Genomic DNA, 12,930 nt, shown 5'->3' with positions numbered 1-12,930 from the left:
GGACAACCTGAGCACCTCCTAACTCCTGACTCCATCACTAAGCACATTTCTTTACATTATTTTTTTAAGATATCTCTTTTTATGTTTATTTTTTAAATTTTATTTATTTATTTATTTATTTTAGGCTTCACCGGGTCTTAGTTGAGGCCCACAGGCTCTGTAGTCTGTGGCATGTGGGCTCCCTCCCTGAGGAGGTAGAGCTCAGTAGTTGTGGCACCCGAGCTTAGTTGCCCCAAGGCATGAGGGATCTTAGCTCCCCAACCAGGGATCAAACCCTGGTCCCCAGGATTGGAAGGCAGATTCTTTACCACTGGACTGCCAGGGAAGACCCTCTTTACAGTATTATCTCCAGTGACCAGTCCTGCTCTTTCACAGAGTAAGACTTAGGAAGGAGGAACCTGTGGACTTATCTGGAAGCTCATCTGCATACTAAGCATAAGTGAAGGCAGTGTGTTTACTACTGGAAAGCATAGTAAGCAAGGTTACCACTTGCATTGTATTCAGACCAATTAAAATAAAGGTGTTTTTAACATTGCCCCCTCTGCACACACTATGTATGTTTATTTGTATATAACTTAAATAGGAGTCACTTAGGGGGACTGGTGGACATTATGGTAGGCTAACTCCCCCAGCCACCCCAACCCTTCAGTGTAAGTTCAGTTTGGGGTCAAAGACCTCACTTTAGGAAGTCCCTTCCCAAAGGGAGCAAGAATGCAGGGGGCAAGTACAGTTCTGCTCAATATCAGTTTCCCCCTGGATCACAGAACAGAGCCCTCATGAACTGCAGAGCCCTCATGAACTGCAAAGCCCTGCAGCATCTGGCCTGGTCTCCTACCCTCCCTTCATGCTCTCTGCACTCGGGCCCCTTCTCCAGAAAGTAGCCTCCAGTTTCTAGAACTGCCAGAATGATTTCAAGGGGATTCATTTTCCAGCCAGCAATCACATCCGCCCCCTGGGAAAGTGGACCATGGGATGCACATAGACAAGACCCACACAAGCCTTGCTCCTTGTCCTTTCTCCCGAGCCCATTTTCTGATCATGGAATCAAGATTATGTCGATGGAAAGAAAAACACACAACTTACAAGTTGTGAGTTAAGTTTTATTCGGGGACTTACTAAGGACCATAGCCTCTCAGATAGCTCTGAGGAATTGCTCCAAAGAGATAAGGGAGGAGCTGGAATATACAGAATCTTTTTTTTTTGCTGGGAAAAACATGTATTTAAGCATGAAAAGGTTACTGCTAATCACAAAGAACAGATATCTCAAGTTGATGATTTTAGTGTCCTATGTATGGGAAGATGCAAGTCTCTGGGGTCATTAAAATTTTTCCTTAGATATGCATCTTAACTATCTAGGGGCCCTTGTATCCAAAACACAGAATGCCTCCAAGTTGGGTTTTTTTTTTTTCCTCCACCCAGAATTCCCCTCAGGGTGCATGGTTGGGTGGGCGACTGCAGTGGCCAATGGCTTGATCCTGTAGAACTGGAATGGCATGCAACATTTTTTTCTTGACAATTATAATCCTAAAAGAACATCACCCATGGTGACCATCCACAATAGGTAGTCAATTGTGATGTCTCCTTCTCTGGACCCCTTTGTATGCCTGGATAAAAGAGATAGGGCCTTATCTGTAGGACCTTGAGCAGGTTATTAATTAAGCCCCTACTGTCTGCCAAGCAGACAGGGATTTCCAGTTCTAGAGATGACAAAACTGAAAGGACACAGCCCTTGACCTCAAGAAACTCACAGAAAAGGGAGACAGTAAAAGATAATTACAATTTTGTCAATTTTACCAGTGCTGGGATAGAGGAGTGTTCACTTGGTTCTGTGGGATCCCAGAAAAAGGAGCATAGTGTGGGAGTGAGGGATGTTTCAAGAAAGATTCTTGAGGCGGAATTCCCTGGCAGTCCAGTGGTTAGGACTCCACGCTTCTGCTGCAGGGGACCTAGATCGATCCCTGGTTGGGGAACTAAGATCCCACAAGCCATGCCATATGGACTAATAATAATAATAATAATAATAATAATAATAATAATAATGAAAGACTTGAGAGGCCATAACACCTGATTCCACGTTATTGGATATTTAGGAGTCAGCCTAGCTGGTGCAGGGACAAGGAAGCACATTCTCCAGTAGACAGAACAGCATCTGAAGCAAGGGGCTTAGGGCCCTCTGTCCCAGCAATCTAGGATGGGGCAGGTGGAGTGGGGAGAGAGTGGTAGGAAATAGGGCTGGGCAAGGAGGCGGGGGCCAGGAATTGAAATTTTACCCTAGGGCAAAGGGGAGCCAACAGACTGTCAACAGCCATCTAGAGGGAGGTTGGGAGGATGGGGAAGTCTCGGTGGTAACCCTGGGGTGCAGTTGCCAACTTCAGTAAAGAAAAGATGCAGGACGATCAGTTAAACTGAACTTCAGACAAACAGCAAATCATTTTTTTTGCATAAGTATGTCCCTTTGCCCCATACAGTGCTGGGAAATACTTACACTATTTATTTCTTGTCTGAAGTTCAAATTTAACTGGGTGTCATGTATTTTTCTGGTGGCCCTGCCCTGGGAGGAAAGTCAAGTCAAGTCAGTAGCTGCAAGAAGGGTGGGGGTGGGGGGGTATGTGGGGGAATAAAAGGGATCAGCCTGATGTTTATTTTAGGAATGGAGTAGCTTAAGTTTAGTGATTGATGACAGGGGGTAGAGGGAGATTGTAAGGATGACCCCCTGGAGTGGTTCCCTGGAGCCCAGAGAGTGGTTGGGAAAACTTGACTGGAGTGGGGGTGAAACTGAGCAAAGGGCTCACCTGCCAGTGGCACAGAAAGCCAAACACTGACAGCCAGAGTTTGCTGCAAATAAGGGTTTATTACAGGGTGCCAAGCAAGGGAGTGGGAGGCAAGCCTCAAATCGATTCCAACTTCGTCTTTGAGTTAGAGAGTGTTGACTTAAAAAAATGCATAACGTGAGAGTTGCGAGTTAAGTTTCATTTGGGGCAAAATGAGGACTGTAGCCCTGGAGACAGTGTTTCAGATAACTGAGAAACTGTTCTGAGGAGGCGAGGGGAGGAGCCAGGATATAGGAGTTTTGCAACAAAGGGCAGGCATGTCAAAAGATATTGTTAAATAAAAACCAGATATCTCAAGTAAAGGAATTCAGCGCTTTTCTTTGTACAGGAAGATGCAAGAGTCTGGGCTCACTGAAATCATTCCTTTGATATGCACCTCCACTATGTGGGGCCAGTGTCCTGTATTTTCACATCCTGAGTTTCCTCAGGGCTCATAGCAGGGACTGGCCTGCTGACTGCTAGATGGCATGTATTATTTCTTTTCAGCCCTGAGTTTCCTCAGGGCTCACCAGCTCACGTTGGAGGGCTGCGACATCCTTTGTTTATTGATATGGCAGGAAATATTCCATTTATAAATATTCCATTTATAAATATTCCACTTATCAGGGGATTTTTAAAGAGGAAGAACAAAGAGGCGGGGACTAATCATCGTTTTATGACATTTCTGTGACATTTCTTAATCGTAGTTTCAGGAGTCAGGATGTCTCTTGTTTACAGTTCTCTGGCGAGGTGGTCCATGACTCCAGGGGTCCATTAGCTCATCTTGTCCTGAAGAAACAACCTGAGTTTGTAGTGAATAATGAAATCCATAATAGCAATTTTAGCATACTAATGATGTTTTGGACAACAGCAATTTTATTTATTTATTTATTTTGTATTCACTTATTTGATAACAATAGTTCAGAAGAAGCAATCCCAGCTGTAGAACAAGTAATTTCCTTTCAGAACATTACTCTGCCAAAAAAAGGGGGCATTTCCCCCACTCTGGCACTCCACAGTGTGAATCTGAACTCTTACTCTCACTCAGAGGCCTCCTTTATGCAATTCCAAGGTTAGCTAGCAAAGTCATCTTAGAATCGTCCCTAAATGTGGAATTTCTGTTCTCAAGTCACTTCCAATATGAGACTCTAAGTGGTAGAGTATGAAGACTAAGGATCAAAGGTTATCAGATTAATTTGCCTAAAACCAGTTCACCTAGAGACAGTCTCAAGTAAGTATTTATCAAATCTGCAGCATTTCAAAAGGATTTAGATTCACTCTTTCACTTTTTATTATTGTCGTCTCTACACCTTTGTTAGTCAATTGAATATGCCAGGTGCCTGTTTATTTGTTGAGAATATACTGGCCTGCCCTTTCAACAGTAGGAATGTAGTAGACAGACCAAGTCATCAAAATCGTATTGAGCTCTGTTACATTTTTCAAGGCATCTAATTTGGAAAAGAATATTGGAATAAGAAACACAAATGATACACAAGGACTTCCTGGGTGGCGCAATGGGTAAGAATCCGCCTGCCAATGCAGGGGACATGGGTTCAAGCCCTGCGGCAGGAAGATACCACATGCCTCAGAGCAACTAAGCCTGTGCACCACAACTATTGAGCCTGCGCTCTAGAGCCCGTGAGCCACAACTATTGAGCCCATGTGCCGCAACTACTGAAGCCCACACGTCTAGAGCCTGTGCTCTGCAACAGGAGAGGCCACCGCAATGAGAAGCCCACGCACCACAAACGAAGAGTAACCCCCACTCACCGCAACTAGAGAAAGCCCGTGTGCAGCAACGAAGACCCAACACAGCCAATAAAATAAATAAATAAATAAATAAATAAATAAATAAATAAATAAATCTATATTAAAAAAATGATACACAAAATGTCTGTACCAATTATATTTACTGCTGGAAAAAACTTTAAAAAAAAGAAGTTTAAAAAGTAGGTAACAGAAAAAGATACCCATAAAGGTAGGAAGCAATCTCATCACTTACAAAGTGCTGCAAATTTGATAAATTTATGCTGCTGCTAACTCAGGCGCACTCTTAGATGAAAAGATATAAATCTGTGAAATACCCAAGCATGACAAAAAAGAACAGAACAACTAAATGGCTATAAAAATACCCAAAAGGGAACTCAGCTTTTGGCAAACTGGTCATCAAGTGAACTTTAAGTAAACAAGTTTTCAGTGAATTGGTTTTTAGAGGTTTGGCCAAACTGATCAGAACCGAGTGAAAGTGTTTTGCCTCTCTGGCTCCTGGAACCTCAGAGTTTGGGAGTTGCAGTGGATATAATTCTTGTTTCCTCTGAGAAGCAGCAGATCTGGAGAGCTGAACTACTACTGATGAACCAAGTGTAAGAGTCACCTGAGAAGAGAGAGAGAGTGTGTGTGTGTGTGGGGGGGGGGGGGGGTGCCCATGTGTGCAAACAAATGTATATTAAAGATGCAGACTATAATCAGACCTTTAGAAAATACTGGAACCCGCCTGTGTGTGCCTGTTATATGCTGCAGCACAGATTGCATGCGTGGAAAGGCCAGTCACCCCCACCATGGCAACTGGAGGGCTCTTCCTCCACAATCCATTTGGAATGTCTTGATCTTTGGGTCTCTGGTCCTTGGGGCCCTCCCTAGAGGACTCTTCTACCAGGCCTGCAGAGTACCTTCCTTGCTTTGGCTGGCCTCAGAGGGGCCCACTGACCACAGGAATTTGTCAATGGTGGTGACGGCAGCAGTAGTAACTGCATCTCAGATACATTGGGCTGGCCAAAGTTCATTCGGTGTTTTCTGTAAGATGGCTCTAGTAGCACTTAGCTGTCTTTAAGTTCATTTGAAATAAGTTTGTTAGATTGTATCGTGACAGCTGTCATATCAGAGTGCATTTAAAAAAAAAACCTATCAAAATTGGTGCATTTTTCTGTATCCATTTTAATATTGAAGATGGAAGAAAAAAAGCAACATTTTCGGCATATTATGCTTTATTATTTCAAGAAATGTAAAAACGCAACTGAAATGCGAAAAAAAATTGTGCATTGTATGGACAAGGTGCTGTGACTGATTGAATGTGTCAACAGTGGTTTGCGAAGTTTTGTGCTGGAGATTTCTTGCTGGACGATGCTCCATGGTCAGGTAGACCCGTTGAAGTTGATAGCAATCAAATCAAGACATTAATTGAGGACAATCAACATTATACCACGCAGGAGATAGCCAGCATACTCAAAATATCCAAATCAAGCGCTGAAAATCATTTGCACCAGCTTGGTTATGTTAATCGCTTTGATGTTTGGGTCCCACCTAAGTTAAGCGGGGGGAAATAAAACCATCTTGACCATATATCCGCATGCAATTCTCTACTGAAATATAACAAAAATGTTCCATTTTTAAAACAAATTGTGACAGGCGATGAAAAGTGGATACTGTACAATAACGTGGAACGGAAGAGACCCTGCGGCAAGTGAAATGAACCACCACCAACCACACCAAAGGCTGATCTTAATCCAAAGAAGATGATGTTGTGTATATGGTGGGATTGGGAGTCCTCTACTATGAGTTCCTTCTAGAAAACCACACGATTAATTCCAACAAGTACTGCTCCCAATTAGACCAACTGAAAGCTGCATTCGATGAAGAGCATCCAGAACTAGTCAACAGAAAATACATAATCTTGCATCAGGATAATGCAAGACCGCATATTTCTAGGATGACCAGGCAAAAACTGTTACAGCTTGGCTGGGAAGTTCTGATTCGTCCGCCGTATTCACCTTCGGATTTCCATTTATTTTAGTCTTTACAAAACTCTCTTAATGGAAAAAAATTTCTATTCCCCGTAAAAGGCACCCAGAACAGTTCTTTGCTCAAAAAGATAAAAAGTTTTGGAAAGATGGAATTATGAAGTTGCCTGCAAAATGGCAGAAGGTAGTGGAACAAAAGGATGAGTACATTGCTCAATAGAGTTCTCAGTAAAAATGAAAAATATGTCCTTTATTTTTACTTAAAAACTAAGGAACTTTTTGGCCAACCCAACAATTGACAGGGGGCTGTCGGGCATTCAGCGGCTGCATGTGACAGCCGTGGCAGAGCAAGTGCCCCTCCAGAGGGAAGCAGCAGCAGCCTTCTTCATCACTCAGCTGCATCCGGCAGTCCTCGCAGTGGTAGCACTCAAAGTGATAATCTCTGTCCATGGATATCACCCTCACAATGTCCTCACAGCCCTCTGAGGGGAGGATCGGTTGGCCGCAGGCCGCGCACATAGGAGTGTAATTTTTGTGGCAGTCTATGACACAGTACACCTGGTTGGAGAAGTCCACAGTGAAGGGGATGTCGTCCAGGCACTTGTTGCAAACGATGCATCAGAAGCAGCCTGGGTGATAGGACTTTCCCATTGCCTGGAGGATCTTCTCCAAAATCAAGTGATCACAAACACAGCACTTCTCAGCTGCCTCCCGAAACCCTGAAAACAGATCATCTTCCTCACAGTACACAGAGCCGTTGACGCTGTAGAAAGCCTTGCAGCGCAAAGTTCGTCCACAGGAGCAGCAGACAAAGCACTGGGTGTGGTAGAGGCTGTCCGGGGCCTGGCAGGCGTTGCTCTGCCCATAGATGCCTTTGTTGCACTTGATACAGGTGCCAAAGTAGTCCTCTCTGGACTCCGGCTCCCGCAGCCGGGCCCGGGCGGCCTCTGGAACGAACGCACCCGGCGGCTCCTTGAGACCCGGCGGCTCAATCCCCGAGGGTTCCCCGCGGGCGCCGGCTTCTCGCCCACGTGTGCCCACCGTCAGGCGCAGCAACACTGTTGGTTCATCTTGGTATCGGGCGCCCGCGGCGCATTCCCCGTAGCCAGTCACCGGGTGTCGTCCGGGTTGCGCCCCTCGTCTCTCCAAGGGCCCTGCCGCTCCCCCTCCGGCCCCGGCTAGAGCTCCCGGGCTGCCCAGGGCCGGGGGATACGAGTGGCGGCTTTCATGGCAGCCGAACCCCGCGGGCCGATGAGCGCACAGGTCGGCCCAGGGCAGCGTGGAGCTCGGGGTAGGCGGACGGCACCCCTCCAGAGGAATAGCCCGCCCGAACCCCGGCCAGGGGTGGGCCAAACAGACATGGCCCGGCGGGCAGGGGGCTGCCGTGGCGCTGGTCGTAGCCCATGCCGATGCCGCTGCAGGGTCGGCTGCCTCCGGCTCCACCAGCCCCCGCCCCGTCCAGCAGCAGACTGCCCCGACGGCTGGACGGCTTGCCCGCGTCGCTGGTCGAGCTACTGGCGAGACTGGAGCGGGGGCTGAGGGCTGGGGCCGTGGTCTCCAGCCGAAAGTCGGGGGGCAATGACTGAGGTAGAGGCAAGGCCCGGGTGGGAGGCGGCCCCCCCGGGAAAAGAGCCTTCTTAGCGCGGCGCCTCAAAGGAGCCGCGCGGGTTCCGCTCCGCGTCCAGGGCGCCTTGCTCCCGGGTTGGCTCCAACGGCTCATCCCCAGGTCCCCCAGTAGCTCCACGGGGCCCTGATTTCCTAGGTGCCCCCAACCCACTCAGGCGCCCCTTGCCCTGCCCGGGGGTCCCATCAGACCCAGACCGGCTAGATTCACACTTTCTGCGGCCGAACTTGGCGCTGCCCGAGTCCGAGAGTCTTAACTTCTCGGGACAACAGCAATTTTAGTCATCTGACTTGTTCGGTGTTCAGTTAGCACAGAATTGAAGTCAGAGAGAACAAGAAAGGGAATGTAGCTTTAGATAGAGAGACTAACCATAAACTCAGTTTTAGGGGGACTCGGTTTCAGAGGATCCAGAGAAACTTTTGTGCTGCCCCACCCCTGGGCTTCGGTAACTGGTCCCACACGTTCCTCCTGCCATGTGCCCCCCTTACCTAGAGCTTATGTGTTACTCCACCCAAGAGAGGTCTTTTCATCTATCACTAACTTTCTCAAAGAAGTTGCCTTTTTTCAGAGGATTTTGTATTTACTGAATTGAGGCATTTAACCCAGTCTGCGGTAAATATGCCTCTTTCTCCTTCTGGAGGACAAGGACAAAGTCTCATTTATCCCTAGGCCTCAGCACAGCCCTTCGCCATCATCTGTTGAATTTAAGGAATTCTAATGCTCTAAATTGGAGTCAGCGAGGGGCTTTCAGGCAGGAATGACAGATATTAGAGTAGGGGGAAGGACATTAGCACTCTTTCCCCTAAAAATTAGCCTTGGTATCTATAAACATTAGTTAGCACCTTTATAAAGAAATAGAGAGGAAAGAATGGTGGATTCAATGTCCCAGGAGCAAGGGTGTGTCCCAGTTTTGCCACTGAGTGGCTGTGAGGCGTGGGCCCATCTCTTTACCTATAACGGGTTTAATGGGTCTAGAGGTACTGCTCTTTCCTAGCTCCTATGACTTTCGAGGCCTTGAATGAAATCATCTATCTGAGAGGCATTGAAAATGGCACATGGTGATGTTCTTAGTGAGTCTACCAGAGTAGACAGAACTGGAATCAGGTTCAATAAGAGCTTTTCCTTCCCAGGAGGAATGTTGCCACGTGAGGAAGGCTGGGCTGCAGAACCAGCCTGACATCCACTGCACCTCGATGGCCAGGCAAGGTGCAGGGTACAATGCTTTCCAATCTCCCCTGACCATCAGAATCACCGAGGAACTTGTGAAAATATATAGATTTCCTTGGGGATACCTCTTTCTAGACCGCTGAGTCAGAATCTTCAGGGAATGTGGAAATGAATGCCTGAACGTGAATCTAATTATCAGCCAGCTTTGGTGCTAGACAGACCTGGGTTCTCCTCAAATCATTTAATAATGGCTGTGTGACACTGGGCATATTACTTAACTTCTCTGAGCCTTGGTATCCTTATCTATATAAAGGGAGGTAATAATATAGGATGGTGAGGATTAAAAGTAGCCATTTTCAACTGCTTGGGACATAGCAGAAACTGTCAATTGTTATTATTGTTTGTGAGATAGAAGCCCAGTGATTCAGTGATTAACACAGCCTCAGTCTGATCAGCTCTATGACTTCATTTGGAAGACTAAACAGGACCTGGATGGATGAATTTGCAGTAGCTCAGGAGGCCCAGGTTCCTTCTTTCACCCTGCCCACGGCTGCCCACCGTGGACCTTGGCCTTCTGAGTCATCTCCACCTATTGGGAGATTCCCAGCTTTTGCAGTCCCCTTCCTGGTCAGATCAGGAAGCCCTTCCTAATATTTCACTTGCATTTGTCTAAATGACTGCCCTCTCCAAAAAAAACCGACAGCCATTTCCTCTTATTTCCAGCCTAAGATAATAGCTGTCCTGGAACCTCTCATTACCATTAACTGCACCCCCCATGATCTCAATTTCTATCACCCCACGTTCTGACCACCATCTCTCTCTCCACCTCAAGGAGCTGCTGCCAGCAACTCTGTGACCACATTGACCGTCTATGAATTGTCTTCCCTGTGCCTCCCAGCCTCACTTCCCTCCTTAACCGGCTCAGATCCATCATTGGAATCACTCCATTCCTTTACCCTTTCCTGCCTTGTGGTACTCAGCAGGCAAAACCGCAGCACTGCACCTACACGCTGAAAGGGAATATAAAAACATGCAAGGCTCTGACCTCATTCTGAGTTCAGAAGACTTAGGTTTTTCTTATCGATTTATATTAACATTCCCATCCTAGGTCATTACTCCACACTTTCTCCAGTCTCTTCAAAACTTCAACACCTGCTCCACAGCCTTGCTCTCAGCCTTGACCTTGCTTCCTATGTCACTGAGCAAAGAAAAGAACTGCCACCTGTATCTCCACTTGGCTATCTAATAGGTGACTGCTTCCCAAACTTTTAGGTGCAAATAAATCACGTGGGGCTCTTGTTAAAGTGCAGATTCTGCTGCAGTAGGGTGGGTGGGGCCTGAGAGTCTGCATTTCTAATCCAGGTGATGCTGCCTGCTGGTGTGGGGACCATACTCTGAATGGTGAGGTCATGGGCAGCTCAGCCTTAATAGGTCCAATATTTAACTCCTAATCCCTAATCCCACACCCCAGTCTGAATGAGGATTCTCGCAGCTTCCTCCTTCTCCATCAGGGATGCAAGATGCACAGGAGGTGTTGGAGGGAGGGATATCAAAAGGAACTCCAGCATTGTGAGTCCTGTCCAATAGAAATATGGTGTGAGCCACATGAGTAATTTTAAAATTACAGTAGCCACCTTTAAAAAGTAAAAAGAAACAGGTGAGTTTAATTGTAGTGATATATGTATTTAACCCAACATATCTAAAAATATTATTTCAACATTTAATCAGTATAAACAATTGTTAATGAGATTTTTTTCATGCCAAGTCTTTGAAATCTAGTATGCAGTGTACACTTACAGCACATCTCAATTTGGATGTTCAATTTTCATCAGAAATATTGAATCTTTATCTAGATTTTATCAAATATACAGTTGAAAAAGTGAATTCACATACCCAGTTTGTTCTAAACATATCTGAGTGTTTTCCAGTAACTGAAACAAATATCGATTTTTATATTTAAACGTAAATGAATTGAAATTAAATAAAATTAATGTTAGATTTCTCAGTTGCACTAGCCATATTTTAAGTGTTCAATAGCCACATGTGGCTAGTGGCTACCATATTGGACAGCACGGACCTACAGCATCTATGCTGTGGTCATCAATCGGGGGAAGACTCTTGGGGTGAGGGTTTATGCTGTAATTCATCTCGGAGCCCAGCACCTCAGATGCATGGCCTAAGGCCTGAATTTAGTACTTTTTACCAGAGAGGATTTATTCCCCCATCAAAAATTGACCTCTAGGAAGACAAGATCAGTTTCCAAACATGACCACTAGGGGACAGGATCTGGCTATCATCCCCTGGCAAGGAAAGGCAGAACCTTAACAGTTTTCTAGGTGGAAGATCCTTCAGCCAGCGGTTTTCATACCGCTGGTCATGACCCATTAGTAACATCAATTAAGTAGGTGATACCTACGTTTAAAAAAAGGCTAGAAAAAAATGAGAATACAAGCATTGTTATTGTTCTGTGTAACTTTGTTTCCGTTTTATTTATATATGTATTGTGTATGGGTCTCCATGTAAAATGTCTTTCTTACTATGAATCATGGTCAAAAATGTCTAAAATCAACTCTAATCTCCCTGGTCTACAGGTAAAGAAACTAAACCCACAAGTTGACCAGTGTTGAAGCTAGAAAATGGAGACCTGAGAGCTCTTTTAACTGTTTTCTCCTCTTTGTTCACATGTTTTACAGTCTCCATAACAAAAAGTTAATTTGAGAAGAAACTGAGCTCAGAACAGTAAACCGGCATCCTATGGGCTCACAGTTAGGAGTGACAGAGCCAGGACACAACTCATCCCTTTAAAGCTAATTCAGCAAATATTTCTGAGGGGCTATGTGTTGGGTGTTGTGCTAAGCAATGGGGAGACAGGAGTGGATGAAATAAGCACAGCCCCTGCCCTCACGGAGCTTGCAGACCAGTTGGGAAGATAGACATTAGCCACTAGCCTCACAAGTAAATATACTGTTACAAACAATAATACCTTCACTGAAGGACAGTGGACTCAGCGCCCAAGAGAACAACACACGGGGATTGGAGAGGCCAAGGCAGCTGCTCTGAGAAGGTGGCATCGAAGAGCAGCCTGAATCACACAGGCAGTGCCGTGTGTGTGTGTGTGTGTGTGTGTGTGTGTGTGCGCGTGCATGCACAGTGTCAGGCATGCTGTTATTATTCTCTGAGTGAACAAGCTATGTGAAGGCAGTAGAGGCTACTTGGAAGCTGAAAGAGCTTGGGGTGTTCCAGAAACTTCCAGGAGACCTGTGTGCCTGGGGAGTGGTGAGCACTGGGCATGGCCTAAGAGGAGACTGGAGAGGTGGGCAGAGTCAGATCTGCAGGACCTCTTGGGTCTAGTTAAGAATTTGGAGTTTTACCCTATAGGGAAGCCACTGATTGTGCTGAGTAGGGGAGGGACATGATTTGGGCTGTATTTTAAGAAAATCCCCTGGTTCTGAGTGGAGAATGGGCTGAGGGGTGGAGCATAGGAACAGGGAGGCCAGTTAGGAGCTGTCTCAGCTCCCCCAAATGCACATATCTTCTCTGGCCCTGTTTGGCTGGCTACCTTCATTTGCCTCCCATGCCCATCTCCACCCTT

At 46.1% G+C, this 12,930-nt stretch overlaps 1 pseudogene; it reads right to left on the bottom strand.

Moving 5' to 3' along the window:
* Positions 1-6,814: 6,814 nt before the first annotated feature.
* Positions 6,815-11,485, bottom strand: LOC130859203 (LIM domain-containing protein ajuba-like; annotated as a pseudogene).
* Positions 11,486-12,930: the final 1,445 nt, after the last annotated feature.

Source organism: Hippopotamus amphibius, chromosome 8, assembly GCF_030028045.1.
Source record: "Hippopotamus amphibius kiboko isolate mHipAmp2 chromosome 8, mHipAmp2.hap2, whole genome shotgun sequence".
In the NCBI taxonomy this organism is placed as follows: Eukaryota; Metazoa; Chordata; class Mammalia; order Artiodactyla; family Hippopotamidae; genus Hippopotamus; species Hippopotamus amphibius.
This window is presented reverse-complemented; position numbering and strand designations above follow the sequence as displayed.